Source organism: Fukomys damarensis, unplaced genomic scaffold (assembly GCF_012274545.1).
Source record: "Fukomys damarensis isolate Sample0158 unplaced genomic scaffold, DMR_v1.0_HiC HiC_scaffold_4, whole genome shotgun sequence".
In the NCBI taxonomy this organism is placed as follows: domain Eukaryota; kingdom Metazoa; phylum Chordata; class Mammalia; order Rodentia; family Bathyergidae; genus Fukomys; species Fukomys damarensis.
In genome coordinates this window covers 65,905,818-65,927,348 of record NW_022900916.1, presented here as the reverse complement: position 1 = coordinate 65,927,348, position 21,531 = coordinate 65,905,818, and positions in this window count along the sequence as shown.

Below are 21,531 nucleotides of genomic sequence, written 5' to 3'. Positions count from 1 at the left end.
CTCAAGGAACAACTGCTTAGTGATGACTGATGACTCCTAACATCACCTTTTTTGGGGGGGCCGGGGATTGAACTCAGGACTTTGAGCTTGTGAGGCAGGCGGCGGTGCTATTGAACTAAATCCCCAGCCCCTAGTATTACTTTTGAAATCATGATACATCAGCTCCTGGCTGCCTGCAGGTACTCTGAGACTACTCCATGCTGTTCGGCAGGACTAGTAATCCATCAGGTAGCAAATAATTCAGCACCCATGGGCTTTGTTAATTTTCCTTGAAAAAGACTCCCTACTTAGCAGTGCTTTGATCTATATTTCTTCAGACAACAAGAATGCTGTTCCTCTGAGGTCAGTGGGTCATAATTTACCATTATGTTGTCATTTTGAAGGACATAGCATTTTAGAATTTCGACTCTTGGTAAAAATATTTTGTTTTAATATGAGTTTTTGCTCCATAAAGCAGAGGTTCTAAGTGATTTGAAGCAACCTCACAACTTTTATCTGAAGAAGCATTTTTTTTATGATTTTGTACCTGTCCTTAGAAATTATGAAAGTTCAGAAATGAAAATAGGTTTTGCAGATTGCTCAAATGCTGCTGTTAGATTGCTGCTGCAGGATCTAGAAATTTGAATAAATGAAGATCATTCAGTATTTTTTAGAGAAATCTTCTTTGTTAAATGGCTCAGCACTGATAAAGGCCTTTCAGTTGTGAACAAGGCCTATTGAGATCTCAGTGTTTTTATTTTGACTTGGGAAGGAATGAAAATAAGAAATCATGCTTTAAAGGTTGCCTTCAATGAAGTCAATCAAGTAGATATTGATGCAGGGTTTTAAGGAGCCCACAGATAAATTAAGATTCTAGTATCAAAGCATCTAGCAACCCTGACCTATGGGGCGGTGAGGCTGGATATGTTCACAGTGAACCTCTGTGGGGTGTTCCTCTTACCCGGGGGCAGCCTGATGTCTAGTTGTCTGACCCAAGACTGGTAGGTTCCTCAAACATGGGAGTTGTGTGTGCTGACAGGTGCCCTTGTGGCTCTTGTCTGACCTCTGCCACTTTTTGTCTTTTGGACAATTGCTAAAGTGTTGGGAGCCCGATTCTGGGTTCTCAGCATGCAGAAGGTGGCTGGGGGTGGCTGTAGTTCTTCGGAAGGAAGGTTCAGATTCAAAGCCCACTATTATCAGAAACAGGTTCAGAGATTTTTTGCTTACACATCCTGGACAACAGTAATAATGATGTGAAAATACTGTCTTCTGACTCTAGGCTGTGAAAAGCAAAAACGAAGAGGTTGGGATGGGGCAGTGGAGAGAGAAATAATTAACAGTGCTTGTAAGGAAATCAGATGTGGGATCATTGTAAGTTCTCAGGCAAATATTTGAATGGTACTTTTAAAAAATACAGTAAAGCTAGGAGTCCAGTTGGTTAGTAGAAGAGATGCCTCTTTTTTATCTCTGGCCATGGGACTGAGCCTTTTGAGGGTGGTGTTGAACTGGAAATTGTATCAAAGGTGAATAGTACTGCCTTTCAGTATGAGAAAGTTAAAATTATATGCAGAATGCACACTGCAGTAAGATAAAAGCAGAAGAATTCACCCCCTGGCACTAGGTCCTAGAATAAATGTTTACTAGATAAGTTCTTCTGGCAAGAAGTGTGTGAAGTTTGAGTCAGGAGCACGAGAGGTGGGCATTCTCTTCAAGGCCACATCCTGCGCACATCATACGAGGCGCTGATAGTGTTGATGTGTAGCCAGTCCAGTGTGCCCGAGATGTGGAAAGCTATTCGGCATTGCTGGAGCATAAAGTGTGAGAAAGTGAGAGCAGGGGATGATACTGAAAAATCCATTCATTTGTATGATGATGGGATTTGCATATAAGGCTGAAGATTAGGAATTTGATCTTTAGGAGATTGGAATCCTGTTAAGTATTAGAAGAAGGAAAGAAACATGAGTGGATTATCATTTTACATATTTCTTACATGTTGCCAAAAGGTTTTCGAAAAGATAAGAAAAGAGAGAGAACTCTTTAAGGGACCCTCCAGAGCTCTATACAGAAAAGGGAAATAATTTAATTAAGTTTGTTACTTTCTGTTTCTTCTTGTGTGTATGACTACAAGAATTTCTAATACAACAGGACTATTTCTCCTTTCTTAGGCCAAAGTCATATTTTAAAATAAATAGACCAGGCATGCTGGGGCCAATGGCCTAGCTGGGGAGGGCCCTGGGACAGACAGGAGGAGCACATAACAGAAGCTGCTTCTGGGGTCTCCTCAGCACAGGGCAACAGAGGTGACAACCAACAGGCCCACCTTGTTGAAGACGAAACCAACATACAGAAGGAGCGTTTTCCTTCAGGACTGAAAGGATACCATCCACAGAGACTGTGAGCGAAATCCTCAGAGATGGGCTTGGAGAGGAGGAGGCTAAATAAGGATCTCTTGGGATCCCTTGGGAGGCGTGGGGTCAGACCAGGAAGTTCACACCGAGGCGGAGCAGGCTTGGAGGGTGAAGTCATCAGAAGGATGGCCCTGAAGAGAATGTAGTTAGTCTGGTGGTGTCTGTGGCCCCTGACACTGCTGCCTACGTCCAGCAGGAAGTAGTGGTCTGAAGTATCATAAACTAATACGTGGGTGGTCTGTCTGCACTGAAATCAGTGCTCCTAGTTCTCTGCTTAAAGCATGCCCACGAGTGGTTCCTAGGGTTTGTCAATATCTTGTTGCCATTTGATGCTGAATTTACTACTACAGCCAAGGTAACATGGTAGTGGATAACAATAGGCTTTCTCTCTTTGCCAATATCTGAATTCCTGGGGATCATAAATGAAAACCAGATATACATACATGCAGGATCATGGCAAAGCAAGGCAATGGACCCCAAAGTCTCCCAACCCTCCTAAGGCAGAACAAGGGGACACAAATGGAGAGGAAAGCAAATCTGAGGTAGTGGAACTCTTTGAAAAATTTGTAGAAGGGATAAAGAAGCTAGATGAGCTCAAAGAAGAAATGAACTAAAAATTCATGAGCTTATTACCGAATGTGCCCAAGATGAATTGGGAGGAAACAAGTAAAAACTTGGACAAGCTGACCAAAATAGTTCCAAATAGGAATGGCAGGTTCAGCAAGGATAAATCTCCCAAAATATGTCAGGCATATGTATCTGAAATTAAAAAAACTATAAAAGTTATAAATTGCAGAAATGATCAGTGTGAAGACAGTGTCTGAAATTGAGGGCAAAATGTTACGTGATGAATAAATACCCAAAGAAGCCACAAAAAATTAGGAGAAAAAGAAAAGACCATTCAGCAGATACCAGACAACACTAAGAAGACCAGCATAAGGCTACTTGAGTAAGAGAAAATCTAGACATCAGCACAGATGGAATTATGAATGCATTTACAGAAATAAAAGAAGAAAATTTACCAAATATGAGAGGAGTTTAAAATACGAGTAATCAAGGCTTACAAAACACCAAACAACTGGCAAAAAAAGAAGCTCACCAAGGTATATCCTTATTAAATTGCCAGATATCCAACAACAACAAAAGAATTTAAAAAGCAGTCAGGGAGAAAAGTCACATATAAAGGTAAACCAGTCCCAATTACAGACTTCTAAACACAAGCTTTGAAGGCAAATACAGCCTGGAAGTGTTTCAAGCCCTAACAGCAAATAACTTCTAACCTAGATGAACTTACCCAGCAAAGCTATCTTTCAAAGTAGATGGAGAAATAAGGACAGTTCATGAAAAAGAGCAGCTCAAAAGATATGTGAATGATAAGCCAGAACTCTACGAAATACTGAAGAATATCCTAGACAGAAACAATGAAACCAATGTAGCTAAAAGCCTAGATGAAATGAAAACACCCAGAACAAATGTACATGTACTAAGTACAGCTCTCCTGTTCCCAGGATGAAATACCCAACATTCACATTTTAAGAGAAGGTTTTTGTTTTGTTTTGTTTTGTTTTGGTTGTTTGTGGCTCAGTTTAAGAGGCCACGGACAGCTGGTGTCCAGGTAGAAATATGAAGGAGGGGCCTGGTCAAGGCAAGCTTGTCATCTGTAGGTGGCTGGAAACAGAGAGGAAAGGGTTGGGGACAAGATTACCACGCTTGTAGGTCACGACACACTCCACTCCCTACCATGGCCCACCTCTTTCAAAAAGGCCTGGCCTTCCAGTATGAATTCATTGGTGGGTTACTCCATTGATGAGCTTAGTGCATCCCAAATCTGATCCCATTCCAAGAGCCCTACCTCTGAACGCATGAGCCTTTGGGGGGACATTCTCGATCCAACCTATAACCATCACCGTTCCTATATTTTAAGTCCTAAATTGCATAATTCCTTAGTAGAGGAAAGTTACTTAGGAATACATTTCTATCAGATATCATGCTTTTTATCTTCACATAACATTTAAATAATTAGTAAATAATTTGTATATATTAATTATACAGTTTGAACTCACTAGATGACTTTTGACCAAAATAAATTATTGTAATTTTCATGTCTCCTGTAATGTTATACAGACAAATTAGTATCAAAACTTTATGTGGAGTTAGAGAAGGATGGAGAGGAAATAAGTAGCAATTTTGAAGCTGAATACATCAACTAAAGAATTTAAAAATATATTTTGACTTAGAGCTGAAATTTAGAAAACCCTGTTTTAAAAAGATCAGAGAAACTGGCATTTTGTCATGGTAAAGATTTTTAAAAAGTATATAGCTCTTTGAGGGATAGGAAATTAAAAAAAATAAAACTCTGGGCAATCTTCATCTATCCACACAAGAGAGAACAAAGAGAGAGGATATGTTCTTAGAAGTATTTTCTGATGATAAAAGTTGGAAAATTTGAACTTGGAAACTACACAAAAGTATATTGTGGAACAGGTTTAGAGTGCGTTAATTATCAAGTGGACTGAGTCTGGTAAGACAGGACACATTCCTAAATGGGAGTTGCATGAAGGGGTCTTATTACTTACAGATAATCAGGAACTGATTAAAAAAAAAAACCTGGCTCCATTGGAAGCTGGTTCTTCAGTGCTCAGGGAGGCTGTGCGGGGTGTCTTGACTGTGCCCACCTGACTTGTAAGCAGCAGAGGGACCCTGAGAGGTGGCCTGCTCTGAGTTACATACCACATGTCACTCCGTGTCAAAACTTTGAAGGGCATCCTGCATCCCAGAAGCAGAGGGAAAGCACCGGCTGTCCTGGGGTGGTTCTCCTCTAACTCAAGATGTTCACATTACTACAGGGACAGGATGGTTTCTCCCTACCTCCAGATATGGTCTTCCCAACACATTCTTCAATTATTCTTGAGAACTGTGTGCAGGAACTGGGTCAGTCCAAGGCCTCCTGCAGAACTGTCTTGCATTTATAGTAAGGCAGAAATATTATCATTCTACTTACCCAAGGCAGACTATTTTCCATATTTCTTTCCAGACCCTTTTCTTCACTTTATGAATTTATTCTCACATAGAAATAAACTGTGTATTTCGCTCTGTTTGGGGATGTATCATAGCAAATATATTTCATAATACAAAGTTGATGAAGTGCATTTTATTTATTTATTTATTTTTGCTTTTAATGAACATTTAAAAAAACAGAGAAAATGGCATAGTAAATTCCCATGTACTAGGCACCAAATTCCAGCAATTAGCCCCATTTAGCTAATTTTATTTATTTAAGGTGAACATTTTTCTTTAAAATTGGACTATGATAATTCCAAACGTAATTTCACTTATGAATGCTTCTGAATATACATCCAATCATGTTGTTTTTATATAAATAGAACACTGTTGTCCTCTAAAGTGCCCCTTAGTCCACCCAATACTTTACAGTGTTTAGGAGTCTATATCCAAATATCCACAGTTGTCTAAATAATTTTTATAGTTTGCTTTTTAAAATAGAACCCAAACTGCATTTGGCTATCATGTTAAATTCTAGCAAACTGCCAGGCCCTGCTTCTTATGTTATATTTTTGGCAAGAAATTTATTTGTTCCATGTTATTTTCCACATTGTTGGTTCGAATTTTGAATATTCTTACTCATTTTACTTCTTCCTCATACTCCTCTATCTCCTAAAAACTAATTGTTGTATTTAAAAACCAGATTGGCCGCCAGTTCAGTGTCTTTTTGTCAAGAATATCGCATAGTTGATGCTGTTTACTTCTTACTGTAGTGTGAAGCTCATAGTCTTTGGCTGTTGACATTTAGTGGAGTTAAGAGAGATCAGGTGTTTTCAGCCCTATTTAGCGCCTCTCATCCATTCTTTTAGCAATTGTAAAGATCCATTCTTTTAGCAATATATTCATAAATAATGACTAGATCCTCAACTTCATTTGGGGTGGCAACATGTTAATTTTCTATTTCAATCTTCCTTTCTGCATCAGTTATGCCCAAAGAATGCTCCCTCATTAAGAATTGAGTTGCTCTAAAGTGTAGTTTGTGCAGACGAGAGGGCTGATTCTTTTTCTTTCTTCGCCGCTTTTTATGGTAATGAGTTGATACTAGAACAATCCTCAGTTGTAACCAAAGAGGCATTTTGCTTTTCTAATTTCATTATGGATGCCTTTTCAGACACCCCCCCCCATCTTGGTACTCTGATCACATCTAGGGGTGCTCTATCACTGAGCTACATCCCCAGTCCTTTTCATTTTATTTTTTAATCTGCCTGGGCTGCCCTTCAACATGTTAGCCTCTTGGCCTTCTGAATAGTTGGATTACTGACATTCACCACCATGCCTGGCCATACTAAAATCCTTTGGTAATTCGATGTCCCATCTTTAGACAGTGGGTCCCTTTAGGTTGCTTCCTGTGTCACTTTAACATGACCCCATTCCTATTGGATACCTTCCAATATGTGCATACTGCCACAAAGAAATAGATGTCTGTTCTCGTACACTTCTTATCCCATGAATAGAAGCAGCTATTACTCCTTACTGTCTTGGTACCATTATGAAAACACTGTACTAAACGTCTGTTAGACATTTGTATTCCTTTAAAACTTTCACTTTTAAAGCTTCAGGATCAAGACCTTTGAGCATAAAACTTTTAAAATTTTTGATAATTTTGTAAAGATGGAGTTTAAGAATTACCTTTTTATAGAGCATAGTTACTTCCAGTGTTGCTGATTCATGTTGTCATATTTTTCTCTCAAAAGGTTACAGCAATTTATATTTCTACCAGCAGTTTATTTTCCTTTTCTTTGTTTATTTGAGTACTGGGGATTGAACTAGGTTCCTTGCTTGCTTGCGTGGCAGGTGCCAGAAAGACTGAGCTAAATCCCCGGCTCTCTATCAGCAATTTTTATAAGTGAAGTTATTCTGTAGTTCTGCCAATTTGCTGACATCTTAATAAATGAAAAAAGCAGAAGAAATAAATGATATATTTTACTTTATTTTTTTAAAACTATTGGTGGGAGTGAACTTTTTCTCTTTTGAAACTCAGAAGCAAGCTTTTTAGTTAGTTGTCCAACCTGGATAATGAATCATTCTTACTGTGCATATACACAAGGCCCTATAGACTCCATTACAAAGCGTGATTGAACCATACAGTGAATATTTAAATTAAAAAAAACTCATTACAATGAAAAACGTATGGCCGAGAATGATAGATAAGTGTGTCCCAAGCAAGGGGAAACATTCTGAGTATGTGAGGTGGATTCATGATAATTTTGTGTGTGTGTGTGTGTGTGTGTGTGTGTGTGTGACATTTTTGAAAAATTTGAGCATTCACAATATTTGAGCAAACATTTATGAACATTTCTGTCAAATGAAACCTTTATTGTGTGTACCTTGTTCACTGGATCTGGTACCAAGCGACATCTGGCTCTTCTCCAATGTACAAATGACCAGGACAGGCAAGCGCCTTGTGCTGATTCAGGACACTGAGGCAGCCGTGACATCATTTTAAAGATACTCAAGAAAGAGGCCTTCGGAGAGGACTTTCAGAACTGCTTCAGAAAGTGGCAAGAACAGTGGGACAAGCGCGTTTGAAGTGAGGTGTTATTTTGGGAGAATTAATGGCTCCGTGCCTTTTACTTTAATGTTTTGACTTAGATATCTGCTGGTTTTGGACACACCTTGTATATGTCCCCACCCATTTCCCACCAGTTTATCTGGAGCTGCCTTTGTATCTATTTACATTTGTCTCCGTACTCCGCTCCCACTCTTCGAGGGTCACCTGTGAATATTTTGCCATGATCTCTGGATGTCTGATGAACGATGCCCACCACTTCTCCAATGACATCACAGAGGACTTCACCACTGACATCAACCGGAAGGGGAAAATCTACTGCCATGGGAGCACAGAGACGGAGGCCGGGCAGAGTGGTGCAGCTGTCCAGGTTCTAGACATCCTGTAGGACGCACCAAAGTGAGGACCACCCCTCCGCGTCAGCTGACACCGGAACACCCACTCTAACCAGCGGTCGGAACCAGGCCGCTGTGAGTGCTGGCTGGGCCTGCCGCCCTGGAACCAATGCCTACAGAGCAGTCCCTGATGGAGGGAGCAGGAGAGACGCCCCAGGTCGCGGGCGGGCCAGGCTCAAAGCCGGTGGGCACGCACTGGGGCCCCCACAGCCGCCTGGAGGAGTGGACAGCATCCCAGTGGAGTGGAGTCAGCCAGCCTCCTCCCCAGGCAGCTCTTAGCTCTCGCCAGACCTTCACCACGTGGAAGTAGTCAGTTTTGGCAGGGTCTTCCGCCCCCTCTTCCCGACCGACTCTGGGGTCCCTCTCCCCGCCCTCGTTGAGCAGCGTCCTCCCTGCCCGTGCTCTGGGACAGAGGTGCCAGCTCAGTGCAGGCAGTGTCACAGCAGGAGCACCTGGACCTGGACGGTGCGAAGAAACGCAAGCGCTCAGAGACCCACGCCCACACCAGGGCTGGCGGAAACCTGGGGACTGGACACATCCCCTGCCGGTGCACCCCAACTTCTTTGCCTCCTTCCCTTTGCCCTCTTTTCCTTCCTCCCCGCTATCCTCTGGCTGCCCCACCCCGTCCACGCCACAGCCACCCCTCCCTCCCCGCAGCTGCTGTGTTCCACAGGGGGCCTGGCAAGGATTCCAAGGTAGGTGACGGGCACTCAGACTTCCAGGCAACCAGGCCACCCCCAGAGCAGACACTTCCAAGAGTCTCCCTCCTGTCTGTCCATCTGAGATCAGAAAATCTGTCACCCTGCCCCTCTCATTGATGCCAGGAGGTGGGGGAAGAAGTGAAAACTTTCCCTCCCCAACACTCCAGACTGTCTGAGTTCTCAATGCTGAATTTTTCTCTTTATTGAAGTGTACCTTTAGCTGGGAGTGGTGGCGCACGCCTGTAATCCCAGCACTCAGGAGGCTGAGGCAGGAGGATCGCTGTGAGTTTGAGACCAGCCTGGGCTACACAGTGAGTTCCCGGTCATTCTCAACTACATAATGAGACCCTGTCTCAAAACAGCAACAACAACAACAATAGCAACAACAACAACAACAACAAAATAAAGTATACCTTGATCTTAAAAAATGTTTTCTTCAAAACTGTATATTGTTTGGTGTCTATGTATTTTAATTCATGTATTTAGCATATTGTATTTCCCACTTCTCACTAAACATTAAAATGTCTACCCATGTGGTTGGCACAGAAATGCTTTTGTTCTAACCATGCAAAATCCATACTGTGTGCCGACATGGTCCTTGCTCCTTCCCTGTGACAAATGTCCAGGATGTGTGTCATTACTACTCCTAATAAAGGGTACGTATTTGTCCTTCTTCCTACATACTCTCCCTGGTGTTGAGTGTGTGTAGGCAGGAATTTATTTGATAACGCAATAGAAGTTGTTTTTTTTTTTCAGTAAGCAGTGCAATATGTTTTCTCTACACCTATGTCCTAATCAGCACTAGATCTTCTAATTTTCCAGGCAATGCTGTCATTGACTTACTTTTCAACTTTCTGAATTTTAGTGACTTCATCATCTTCCAGTATGTTTGCTAGCTCTGTGCATGGATGTGTTTGTATTTTTTTTCTCATTGAGTTTATTGGTGTGTTTTAGGTATACAGTAGAGTTACATTCATTATTGGGATCTTGCATCTTTACATGACAGGTCTTGGTTCTCATTTTTTCCCCTTGTCCCTGCCCTCCCTTCACCCCCTCTTCCCCTCCCCATTTACAAATACTTTATTTCCATTTTTTCATTTTCTCATATTTTTTCTTTTCCCTTATTCCCTTTCCCCTACCCTTCCCACTTTCCCTACACCTTTAGCCCCTTTCTTCCTATTTCACATTATGAGCTTCTTTTTGAATTAAGTGTGTATCTTGTATATAGCATATTGTTGGATCTTGCTTCTTGACCCATTCTACCAGTCTATTTCTTTTGATTGGTGAATTGAAACCATTAACATTCATGGTTATAACTGATATGTGTTGACCTATCCTAGTCATGACTTTTTCTTTTTGTTGGATTCTCCACCTTTGCATCCTTTGCATTTAATTTATTGTTGTGCCTGATGGTTTCATTCTGCTGGGCTTCCTGGGGTTGTGGTCTTTATTGTCATAAAATTTTTTGGAGTGCTGGTTTGTTATTCATGAAGTTCCTAAGGTGGTCTTTGTCATGAAAGCGTCTTATTTCTCCTTTAATTTTTAAAGATAGTTTTGCAGACTGCATCAATCTGGATTGGAGGCTCTTTTCCTTTGGGGCTTGAAATACTTTACTTGAAGCTCTTCTTGACTTGATGGTTTGTGTTGAGAAGTCTCCTGTGATTCTGATGGGCTTACCTTTGCATGTGATTTGTTTCTTTTCTCTAACTGCTTGGAGAATTTTGTTCCTCTGTTGGATTTCTGGAATCTTAACTATTATATGCCTATGTGTAGATTTTTTTAGATCATGGCTAGTTGGAGTCCTCTATACCTTACTTATCTGTATCAAGCTCTTTTCCCCTACTTGGGAAGTTTTCTGCCATTACTTCTTCGAACAGCCTTTTTTTATGTCATTTGCATTCTATCTTGTTTTTTCATTAATCTTTTTTGCTTTATTTAGCAGTTGCTTGACTGGTTTCTCATGGTCCCTTACTATTTTTAAGTAATTTTTTTTCCTGGTCATTAATTGTAATCCTGTCTTCTATATATGAAATTCTGTCTTCACATTGGCTCATTCTGTTGCATAAACTTTCAATGGAGTTTTTAATCTTCTGGAAATCTGTTTGCATCTGTTTTATGGGTTCCATTTGTTTCCAGTGTTGGAATTCCATCCTGTTCCTCAGCTCCTCTACTTTTTTTTAATCTGTGTCTGCTCTAGATTCATTAGTCATGTCCTGAACTATAAGCACAATCTCTATTGCTATCTGAGAATGTTTTTCAGATCCTCTTTTGTTGCTAGTTCAGGGAGTCCAGGTGGTTGAGTAAGAGATTGTTCCATCTCATTGCCCTTTGTGGTTGCCTTAAGTGGTGTGGAAGTCTGGTTTTGACACTTGTTTATGTTTCTTCTCATTTCAGCAGATGCAGCCTGCTGTGTCTTTGTTGAGGCAACTTTTTGCTCACTCAGTGGTGTTTAGTTCTCAGCAAGCCATGGAGCAGCCTTTTCTCTGCTGTTCAGCACTGCACCAATTCCTGGGTTCAGAGTGGTGGCCTTGTGGCTCCCTGCATTGGATTGTATCTAGGCCTGCCTCTGGCTAGGGCCTTCCCCTCTAGGTAACTACTGTCTGGTAGGGCCTTTGGCTGGGAGCTGAGCATCCCAGGCGCTGATGTCTGGGTGGGCTTCTGGCTAGGGTCTGCATGTACTCACCGGTGGTATCAGAGCAGGCCTCTCGCTGTTGGCTTTACATCTGTGCATCTCTTTTTCTGGTAAGGCTTTGGCGGAGCTTGTGGGCCCAAGTGGTGAGCCCTGGATGGGTGTGCCTACAGCTGTGCTGCTCTGATCCACACCAGCTTCTCAATGGGATCTGGGCCCACTCACTGATGGCATCAGAGTGTGTGTGTGTGCAGCTCTTTTCCTGGTAGCTTTTTGGCTGGAGCTTGTGGGCCCAAGTGGCCTGGGTTGGGGTAGGGCCCAGACTGGGGTCCTTTTCACTGGGCACTCTGTACACTTACCTTACCAGTGGTATTGGGGCAGGCCTCTGGCTGTTGCTTGTGTGCCTGTACCACTTGTCTTGGCAGCTTTTTGGCTGGGGATTGTGGGCCCAAGCAGCTGGGGTTGGGATGGTGCCCTAGCTGGAAGCACCTGCAGCCAAGCCACTCTGGTCCACATCTAATTTTTACATCATCTTAAATATATTAGGATATAGTCAGAACCCTGATAAACATAAAGAAGTCACATCCAATAAATAAATGCTACTAATAGTGATACATCCTGAGACTTGAGGCTAATAAAATTTAAAAGTTTTAATTTAAAGAAAGTATTTTAAGGGGTTCTTTGGAAGAAGGAAACCCCAGTACTACAGTTTGGATTGAAAATGTCTCACAAAGGTCCATGTACAAAAGGATTGTTTTCTAGCTTGGCTCCTCTGGGAGACGATAAAACCCTTTGGAGGTGGGATCCTCTAGGAAGACTTTTGGTCTTTGGGAGTGTGCCTTGAAGGAGAGAGTGGGATCCCAGCCTCTTCCTCTTTTTCACTTGCTGGCCATGAGGTGAGAGGTTTTGCTATGCCAGGAACCCTTTACCATGATATGCTGCAATCTCATCACAGGCCCTAGACCCCAGGGCCAGCCTGTCATGGACTGAAATCTCTAAAATTGCCAGCTAAAATAACTTTTTTCCTTGTAAGTTAATTATCTCAGTTATGCTTTATAGTGACACAAAGATAACAACAAGAACAACAAGAACGACAACAACAGCAACAACAACAAAAATCTCCCAACGCATTTGAAACTTTCTAGTAGACAGGATCACATACTAGCTTCTTGTAGTCTCAGTGTTAAAAAAGTCTGTTAAATTATCATGGTAATGTAATTGAGAGTTATTAGTTTAAATATGAGGTGTTTCCCAAAGACTCACGGACTGATGTCCTCGTGTCCGTGTGGTAACATTCAGAGGTGTAATCCATAGAAGTGACTGGGTTACGAGGGTGCTTATGCCTCTAATGGGTTAATCAATTAGTAAATTAGTTCATATTAGTGTGTTATGTGGAAGTGAGGGCCACTTGGGGGAAGGAGGTCACTTGACGCACACCTTTGAAGGGCATGTCTTGTCCTCGTCCCTTCCTCTTTTCCTCTTTCCCTTCCTCATGGGGCGAGCAGATTTCCTCCACAATTCCTTTCTGCCATGATGTTTCTGCCTTTCCCTAGGCCCGAATGCAATGGAACCAGTTGACCATGGACTGAAACTTCTAAAACTGTAAGCCAAAATAAATCTTTTCTCTTAAAATTGAATTCTTAATGGAAAAGTACATAGTTTTATCATTTTGAACAGTTCAAATTTAATAAGAACCTTATATGTTAATCAATAAGGACAATAACATTAACAAAAAGGAAGTGAGTAACTTCTTGGAGAAGATAAGAAGAGGGAGTGGGATTGTTGGATTGTTTTGTTTTCATGTTGTAAGGATTACATAGCAACAAATTATATAGAAACAAAAAATCCTCAAAGTGATGTGGTTTCACTAAGGTGAGAAAATGATAGAGTAATAGTTCAGGACCTTGAACGGTTCTAGCCGCAGACATTGTATACATACTTTGCTTTCATTTCCACTGGATTATCCAGGATGGATGACATTCACACACACTACTTCCACTGGCATTGATGAAATTCTGATTGGTTAAAAAAGTCAATTGAAATACTGTATTGGTTTTAAAAAAGCTCAGCTATAGGTAGCAGAAACTGAAAACGTGATGGTTAAACTGAGAGAATGTTGTCTTCTCAGACATGTGACATTTGTAGGGAGGCATCCAACAGCTGACGTGTGGCTGTGTTCCATGCAGTCTCTTAGGGGCCAATATGCCTCACACCTGACGTTCACTCAGGACACTATTATCCTCATAGTCGCCATGATTATATCCCAACGATTAGGATGGAAGCAAAAAAGAAAAGCCAGAGCCCTCCCCTATGATACGGTCCAGGACTTATCCAACCAATTTCCTCTTGCATGTTCAGAGCAGACCTTAGTCAAAAGCCTATTGCTTCTGATGAAAAAACAATTTGATATTTATTCTGCACAGACAAGTGCTAAAGTGAAAGTCAGGTTTTTAATATTCTGACAGTGATTCCTAGAATGAACGTGAAGTGACTGTTACAGTTTGGATCTGGAGTGTTTCCCAAAGCCTTGGGTGCTGCACACTTGCTCCCATCTGGTGATGCTGACTGGAAGTGAGAAAAGTTAGGCTAGGGAGCCCTGCTGATAGGAGTAGGGGGCAAGTCCTTGAGGCTATGTTTATATTCTTCCTAAAATCAGTCCTCCTCTTTTCTCTTCTCTGCTCCTTCTCCTTTCTCTCTGTCTCTCTGTTTCTCTCTGTCTCTGTCTCTGTCCCCCACCCCTTTCCTTCTTCTTCTGTTTCTCTCTCTTTCCTGGGATCCCCTGAGGTGAGCATCATTGGGGTCTTGTACCTTTGAATAGCTTATATCTATATCTGCTTACCTTACATGATGTATCTTGGTTCTTATTTTTCACCATTCCCCTAGCCTCCCTTCCCCTCCACCCTTCCCTATTTATAAAGACCTTTTTTCCATTTTTTCCTTTTCTCTTACTTTTTCTCTTCCTTTCTTCCCTTCCCCTACCCCTCTCATTTGCCCAACAACTTTAGACCTTTTCTTTCTATTACAAAATATCAATTATACATTTTGACCCTTATTTACACTTTCAGTTCATCACAACAGAGAAACTATACAGTATTTACAGATGTGTGTGCTATTAATTTCACTTAATAGTATGTCCTCAAGGTGCATCCACTTAGCTATAAATGTATCTAGTTTCTCATTCTTTATGGCTAAGTAGTACTCCATTAAAAAACACATCTTCTTTATCCAGTTGATGGGCAATTGGGCTGTTTCCAAGTTTTAGCTATTACAAACTATTACCACTATAAATACGGGTGAGCATGTATCACTGTGGTATGATTCTTTTAATTCTTTTGGGAAGATACCCAGCAGAGGGATAGCTGGGTCAAATGGGACTTCTAATCTTAGTTCTTTGAGGTATCTCCATATTGATTTCCACAGTGGTTCAACAGTCTGCACTCCCACCAACAATGGAGAAGGGTTCCTTTCTCCCCACACCACAGCCAACGTTTGTTATTGGTTGATTTCTTGAGAGCAGCCATTCTCTCTGGGATGAAGTGGAATCTCGGTGTTGTTTTCATCTGTATCTCTTGAATGACCAGTGATGTTGAACATTTTTTTATATATTTATTTGCTGCTTTTACTTCTTTGTCTGAGAAATGTCTGTTCATTTCAGGTACCCATTTTTGAATTGGGTCTTTATATTTGGGGGGCCTGTTTTGTTTTTTGAGGCATTTCTCACTACGTAGTTCAGGCCTTGAGCTTGCCACAGTTCTCCTGTTTTGGCCTCCCACATCCTGGGGTTACACTCTGTGCCATCGTACTCAGTAAGGGAATTCTTCAGGGCCCTTCCATCTGACACTTTCCCACAGTCATTTCTATCCCTATTATTCAGACACCATGCTCAACAGGCTATTGTCAGCATTCCTCAGGCAAGTATACAGTCTTTGGAGATCATGTGTGGGTATGCAAGTGAAGTTATGGTTTGTATCTAGATGTCTCTCAAAGCCTCATGTGCTCATAGTGGGGATTTGGGAGGTAGCTGTATCATGAGGGTATGCTACTCATCCCTGGCTTAGTCCACTGATGAGTTTATATAGAAATGAGTTTATTTATAAATACATACAAAGGTGACTCCTGGCTGGAAGGGATGGGTTACAGGGGTGTGGCCTGGAAGGGTCTATCTCCCTCCCTGCTCCCTGATCTCTCTTTTTTCTCTCTCTTCTGTGATGCTACCCTGTCTTAGAGCCTTGGACATTATACACTGCAATCTGTACAGTATGAGACAAAAACAAACAAACAAACAAAAAAACCTTTCCTCATTAGAGTTGTGGGTCTTGGTATTGTGTCTCATTAATAAGAAAGTAACTTAGACAAGCATTAATTTCCTTATTCTGAATTCTATTGACTCATTTTTGTATTTTACAGTCACTATTCTTTCTCTCCTCCTCACATGACTTAAGGGCTGTATACATGGAGACTTTCCCTCTCGCCCTGAGACTTCTCCCTGTATTTCCTTTTGTGTCAGGAATAAATTGTCCTTGATCAGTTATTTCTGTTTCCCAATATGATAGTGGCCCTATACTTTTATGTAGGGACAAGTACTAAACTCTTATCTGTCTTAATAGTAGAAGAGTGATAGAAAAAAGTCAAGTTAAAGGCAAGGAAAATACCATCTGGGAATATTTTCAAGTACACTGCTGTGTCATAGAGTGCAGTGGTAGATCTTCCAGGCAGAAGGGACAGCATAAGACGCCATGTGGTGGACACGAGCAGGAAGAGCATGGTTGGCACCCAGTGGAGGGAGGCGGGTGCCCGGAGATATGGCTGGAGACAAGGCTTACAGAATGGAGAACCTCAGGGCACGGAAAGGAGGTTTTGCTGAAGTGTTTGTTAAGGTAAGAAATGGAGCAGTAGCTTCTCATTCTTCAAAGTACACAAATAATAAAAGAATAGCTCTTTCTCTTCTGAGCATCTGGCTGTGTTTTATTTCAGCCTAAAATCACCTTACATCTCTTCCTCTTCCACGCAGGAAGAACAGAATGCATGTGGACACAGGAGCCAGGGAAGATCAGCTGAGGTGGGAACTTGGGGTGGAGGTTGTCACACTGGACGTGAGCCTCCTCCTTGTCTGTTCCTACTTGCTGTTGCCATCCTGTCACCATTGCTAGTGTGACAAACAGAAAGAAGCAATACATCTTGGGTCCAGACTGCACAAGGATCTTTTAAGGCTTCCAGTCACTTTTCAGGGAGTTTTAGAATCTGGTTAGAGGCTCTGCTGACAGCATAAGGGAGAAGACTGAATGTAAAGGCAACATCTCAAAACACCAAGTGTCATCCAAGGAATGGCCACAATATGACTTGCTGTTACCATTGGGAAAGAGAAGAAAGAAGCTTGTTAGACCATTGTTCAGGTGGGCACGTGGTTTTGATTTTTGTCTCTGGAATGACAAATATTGAAATTGGTTTTCTATCTCCTGTGAGGTACTTATACTACTTCAACTTCAACTTAAGCATTGGATATTTCAGTGTCAGATTACGCTTTATCTTCTTTAGTGAGGAAGGCTTTTGAGAGCAATATAATGAGCTTGCTTGTCAGTAGTTTTTATTTCTTGAGTTTTTAAAGAATGGTCCATGTGAATATAAAGAATAGCTTAAAATGGGGTTAAATTGCAGAAGAAACTTGTATTTAATGAGGACAAAGTGAAAAATAGAGAAAAGACAAAACCAATGTTTTTCAGGTATTTTTAAAAAAATAGCATGGCTAAATTTAGACAATTCTAGAGGTTATATGTGATCTAATACCTGCCTCAGTTCTAGATGAGCTTCAGGGCCTCAGACGCATCACTTCATAAGATGGTGGCTCCGCTTTGAAATTTAACAAAGGAGACATTCTCTTATTTTCCTTTCGGCGCCTTGCCATAAAGTTACCGTCACGTCCACTTGACTGGCTACGAGGTGCTTGGACATGTGGTCCACCCTTGCTCTGGTGGCATCTGGGAGCAGATTTCTGGATGGGATGAAGGGGAGCTCATCGCTCTCCCTCATACTGGTGGGACCCGCCTCATCCACAGAAAACCTGAATGTGAGAAGAAGGGTGACCCTCCCCGAGCAAAAGAGAAATTCCTGCTGCCTGAGCGCTGTGAGCAGAGGAGCTGGGGGAAACACCGGCAACACCTCCGCCTTCCTGGGCCTCAGCCTCTGACGCACCGACCCACCTGTGCAGACTCCGTGATGGGCTCCTTGGTCAGGTGATTGGCCAACCTCCTTAATCATGTGAGCCCATTTCTTATTATAAATCAATCTCTCTCCACCCCCTTTTTCCTCCCTCCCTCCTTCCCCCTATTTGTCTGGAGAACTCTGACTAAAACACATGCTGATGTCTTGATTTTTTTTTAAGCAGTTGTTTTAGAGAACAAAGACAAGTTCTTTGCTGGAAAAATGGACTTACTTGTGTATAGCAGGTTTGTGTTTGCTGGAATGAGTATCCCTTCATTTTGAAAGAAAAAGACGTTGCTGAAATGTGCTGCTCATGGAGTTTTATTAGGAAACATACATCCGATACCTGTGGACTAAGATAACAGATGTAATTAAAGGGTCAGATTTTTATAACGAAAAAGTCTTTGGTATAAAATAAGAGTTCAACTTTTATGTAGAGCCTTAATTTTCTGTCATTTTACTGTATTTTACTTAATTATCATTCCTTCTCTCCGGCTTTAGGCTGTTTCTGGCTGATTTAGCTCCACCTTGGGAAGAAACTTTTCACCCAGTACCTAGCCAGGTGCACAGCTTGGGCTGTGAAGCCTCTTTCATCCAGGAAGTGGCCAAGTAGCAATCTTAGTTCTTCTTTCTGGAGAGGACCAGCACGAACGTGTGCCTTTGTGTTCATGTAGAAGACATTGGGACGAGGAAGCATTCAATACACTTCAGTGTGAAAAGCGTAAGTAAAAATGTACCTGTGTTCTATTTAGTTTTGTTTTTTTAAAGATGGAAATAATCCAACATTTAAAACTCTGTATTGGCTGCTCAAAATCTAGTGGATAACTAAACATTTAAAAATAAACAGGCCAGGTGTGGTGGCGCACGCCTGTAATCCCAGCACTCGGGAGGCTGAGGCAGGAGGATCACTGTGAATTCGAGACCAGCCTGGGCTACAGAGTGAGTTTCAGGTCTCAACTAAATAGTGCGACTCTGTCTCAAAAACAAAACAAAACAAAACAAACAAAAAAATAAACAGGTGTCCTGCTATTAAAGTGTAGCAATGTAAAATAAATATTTTAATTCCAAGACTTAGCTAATCTTTCCTTTAAAAATCCTAAAATGGAGGCATTTCATTATATCTTAATATCTGAAAAATAGGCACAAATAATGAGAATATTATAATTTGCATTTAGGAAGAGCCATGTTAAATGTTCATAGACATGTGCATAAGTGTATACCATGAAGAAAACAGAGACTTTGGGGATTTACCAAGATTGTTTAAAATAAAATGTGCATGCATTTTTATTCCAGAGTTACTTTAAGGTCCTTCTAGTTCTTATGTGCTGTTCTTCCTTCTTGCTTTTGAATTTTATTTAGTAACTGACTCATTTCTATACCTTCCTTTGCTAGTGTCAACATTAATAAACAGACAGTTGTATTGGTAAATGAAAAAATACTTTGTAATGTTGTAAACCATTATTACCAGAGTCCCCATAACTCGCAGGTGTTTTTGCAAATAAATTTGTATATTTCTTAGAAAAATGCTTGCCCAGAAAAATAGGACAGTGTTTTAAAAAAATGAATTGGGCATGGGTGCTGTAATCCTAGACTCTAGAAGGCTGAGGCAGGGACGTTCCAAGTTTCAGCTCAACTTAGGCAACTTAGTGCTTAACAACACCCTGCATTAAGAAACAAAAGCAAGAATAAAAAACAAACTAAACAACAAAAACTCCAAAAATAATAACTAAGGGCTTAAATATCACAATTGAAAAAATCTAAATTTAAAGATGAAAATCTTTAAAGTTAGGTTAGAGTAAGATGCACAGTAGGTGAATTATAGACTTGTCCATTATTCAGAAGTAAAGCCAAAACGTGTTGGAGAACACAACATTAAAAATTAAAAATACTTAAATTATGAAATTAATAAGAAGTTCAAAGGAAGTTATTTTCAATGGGATCTGAATTGTCTATCTTTCTGGATTTTGTCATTTTTTTCTCACTGTATTACCCATATTTATTCTCCTATAAGACCACTATTTTCATACCTCGACAGGACAAGGTCCTTGTATATCTGTTCAATAAACTCTGTGCTCCAAAAGTCAAAAGTGTGCTAGCCAATTTTTCCTAGTATTTTTAAAAATATTTTTGGAAATGCTGTGTGGCTCTGATGAGTTAATCACTCTGTAGCTTAGGTCTTCACTTACAAGGTAGGAATAATAGCAATGACAATTATAGCAATTCCTTGGGGGTTGTTGTGTGGCTTAAAATTATAAATACACCTACAAGTCTTGGAACAAGGGAGCAATCCCCAAATGTTACTTATTAAGACTTTGCTACTACACATATTGAGGATATACTCCTAAGTGAAATAAATAAGTCCCACATGTGTAGATACTGAATAGTTTCTCTGGTGTGAATAACTGTAATAGTACATAAGATCCTAATGGGATAATTAAGAGTGTGAAATAGGAAGAAAGGGGCTAAAGGTGTAGGGAAAGTGGGAAGGGTAGGGGCAAGGAGTTAAGGGAAAAGAAAAAATATGAGAAATTGAAAAAATGGAAATAAAGAGTTTGTTAATGGGGAGGGGAGGAGGGGGGTGAAGGGAGGGCAGGGACAAGGGGACAAAATGAGAACCAAGACCTGTCACGTGAAGGGTTAGGATCCCAGTAATAAATGTAACTGTACTGTAGACCTAGATTGTACCAATAAACTCAGTAAAGAAAAGACTTTGCTACTGAGAATTTTTATACAGTCTTCAATACTTTTAAAACTATATACTGTATACTAAAGAGACCTTTTAGAGGGGAGGCGAGTGCTGATATCTGTGGTTCAGAAACTGGAACGGGCAGAACCAACAGTCCTGTGAGCTCAGACCCAGGTTTGAGATGGTGTAAAAACGTGCCACTGGGAGGGAGGGAGAGAGAGCGGGGGGACAACAGAACCTGGGACCCTCATAAGTTAAATTGTTCTAGAAAAGTTCTTCCCATAACCCTACTTTGACCTGAAAGATAAGTTTATCACTCTGGTTGCCAATGTTATCACGATTATTTCTCTTCTTTGATGCCAATCAACTAAATTTCCACTTGTTTGCTGATCTATCAGGAGATCGCTATTATGAGTAAATTGAATCTGATGGGGGTCTCAGCTTGAAGATTGTTTCCCTCCAAGGAGCACATCTCTGACTGGTTTCTCCCGGTAGTGAGTGTGGGAGACATGATTACACGATGGAACTGTTGCTTGTGTCTTTATTTGCTGGTCTCATGTATTTAATCAGCTCTTTTGTTCATTACACAATTAACTATTCACTGCAGTGCTGCCAAGATTTTAATGATATTTTCCAACACTACAAAGCACACCAGCAAGTTAGATGCTTTTGTTTTAACTCTTCTTTTCTCTATGAACCAATAGTCACCCCTTCTGTAAGACAGGCACCCGGGTCCCTGCGGGAAGCTCACCACGGCCTCCACCTGTTCTCTCAAATCGTGGGCTTGCTTGTATGGTAGCACATGTTGTATTGTAATCATGATTTCAATTTTCTCTATACCCATCTAGATTTTAAGCAGGGCAATATTTCTTGGTCTTTGTCTCTAAGTATTCAGTACCTGATATGTAAGTCCGGTCTCATAAATATTTAATGACTGAATAAATTATTGGGAAAACGTATAAATTC